We start from the raw sequence: 2,359 nt of genomic DNA, 5'->3' as shown, positions 1-2,359 counted from the left end.
TGAACTACTTTCAATTTGAACTTCAAGTACCTTTCGGAGATTTCAAACTTGGTTTGCAATAATTAAGTTAAGACTCTGTAATGTAATGTATCTGTGAAATGTTGTACTCTCTGGACTCACCTTCGTGTGGGTTGCATGTAAGCTTTGGGTTCGATCGACGCTCAGGTGGATTCTTCGGGACTTTACCCGATAGCCCTGCCGGATTACTCCGTTTGAAGTGCGTGTTAGCCGGGATTACCTTTAAGGTGATGGTTAGCGCACTTGAGCCGGATTAATTTGGGTGGTACTGCCACTGCAGCCTTGTGACGCTTCCGAGGTTGCTTTGATTGCACACAACTATGGCACTTAGAACCTTTAGCAATGGTGAATTTCGAAATTAAACACATGTTGGAAAGCCGAGACATCAAACCAAAATTAACATGACATAAACGTGAATGACAAAGACTCGCATCATCGCTAACATTGCCACAAATATGGTCCACCGACTTATTACAAAATTCAGCAAGAGAAAAGCGGAACAAGCCTCCGCAATCATAGCCTTTACCAACGAATTGTCCATGTTTCGACACGACAAATTTATTGGACTCTAACACTACCTTAAAACCGTCCTTGCATAGGACTGACCCGCTGACCAGATTCTTGTTGATAGTGGGCACATGCTGTACGTTCCTCAGCTGCACGATCTTCCCCGAAGTAAACTTCAGATCTACCGTGCCAACACCATTAACAGAAGCATGTGAACCGTTCCCCATCAGCACGGAGAAGTCCTGGACGGTCTGGTAAGAAGAAAACATAGAGATGTCAGCACACACATGAACATTAGCACCCGTATCAAGCCACCAAATCGTGGATTGAAAAACTAAAAGAACTGTAGGTAAATTACCGTACCCATCTCCAGTGTTGCTTATGGTCACCATGTTGACATCCTTGGACTCATTTGCTTTCTTGGCCCTGCGGTCTGCCCGATCTGGGCACTCCTTGGAGAAGTGTCCAAACTTACCACATGCATAGCACTTTTCCAAAGCCTTGTTCTTCTTCTTCTTGAAGGTAGTGGTCTTGTTAGGCTTGTTGTTCCATTTGTTCTTGCCATGTGGGAACTTTTGGACCAGGTTGGCGCTGGACTGGCTTTGATCTCCTTTCTCAGGCACGTCCTTCTTCTGAGCCTTCTCCTCAACATCAAGAGTCGCTATCAGATTTTCAACTGATATCTCCTGTCTCTTGTGTTTCAGAGTTGTGGCGAAGTTCCTCCACTGCGAAGACAACTTTGCAATAATGCATCCAGCCACAAATTTGTCGGGAATAGGACACTTAAGGAGATCAAGATCCTTGACAATGCACTGCACCTCATGCGCCTGTTCCACCACAGAACGGTTATTCACCATCCTGTAGTCATGGAAACTCTCCATGAGGTACAGTTCATTGTCCGCATCTGTTGCATCATACTTAACAACCAGAGCATCCCATAGCGTCTTCGCCTCTGTCTCATCAATATACACACGGACTAATCCGTCTGACAGATTGCTAATGATACATCCGACAAAGAGATTATTGTCCTCATCGTACTTCTTCTGCTCTTCAGCAGTAAGTACGCCCTCAGGCTTGCCAAGTCTCATGTTCCAGATGTGCATAGCAGTAAACCAGAGGTGAACCTTGGACTTCCAGATCTTAAAGTTCACGCCAGTAAACTTTTCTGGCCTCAGTGACTCAGCGAAACCAGCCATTGTTAAATCAACAGATTGACTATAATAAGGTTTTTGGATTGTTAGAAAAATAGACAACTGTAAGTTTAAATTCCGAACTAGATTTACCATGACGAGAATTAAATCTAGCATGCATGACTCTAACATACTAGACAGTACGTATATCATAAACATGATCTCAGAAAACATGATTATGAAACAGATCTGATCACAAAATACGTACTGTGCGGGAGCCGCCGGGAAGACGAAAGGTGCAGACGAGACGAAGACGGTCCTTCGAGCGGAGCGCAGCAATCGGCGTTGCAGATGACGGTACGCCGCAGCTCCTGACTTGGATGGAGGACGAGCCGTGGCGAAGAAGATGAGCAGTCGCGCTTAGCGCTTCCCAAAAATCTTATTCGCCCTCTCCCAGTGCAGGATCACAAGAGCGAGCGGTTCCGGAGACCTTCTCTCCCGTTCGCCGGTGCACGCCGGTGCTCGGGATGGAGAAGACTACGGTGGCGACGCAGCAACGAGAGGATGCAAAACCCTAACTCAGATTAGATCTTCTTATGAATTCCCAAACTTTTTATGAATTCCCAAATCTTGGGGACTCCACGTATAACGATCTATGGTGCACTTTTTCCATGAGGGAGGTTGTCCATATTTAAAGGGAGAAA

The 2,359-nt window shown here is 45.7% G+C and overlaps 1 long non-coding RNA gene across 1 annotated transcript; it reads right to left on the bottom strand.

Moving 5' to 3' along the window:
* Positions 1 to 474: 474 nt before the first annotated feature.
* LOC120650943 lies at positions 475 to 1,097 on the bottom strand. The gene is made up of 2 exons (XR_005665871.1): positions 889 to 1,097; positions 475 to 776 (listed from the first exon to the last, which is right to left on the bottom strand). It is a non-coding gene; the product is annotated as an uncharacterized LOC120650943 (long non-coding RNA).
* Between the last annotated feature and the right edge of the window lie 1,262 nt (positions 1,098 to 2,359).

This window comes from Panicum virgatum, chromosome 1K (assembly GCF_016808335.1).
Source record: "Panicum virgatum strain AP13 chromosome 1K, P.virgatum_v5, whole genome shotgun sequence".
Classification (NCBI taxonomy): domain Eukaryota; kingdom Viridiplantae; phylum Streptophyta; class Magnoliopsida; order Poales; family Poaceae; genus Panicum; species Panicum virgatum.
Note: the sequence above shows the minus strand (reverse complement) of the source record. Positions and strands in the feature narration are given on the sequence as shown.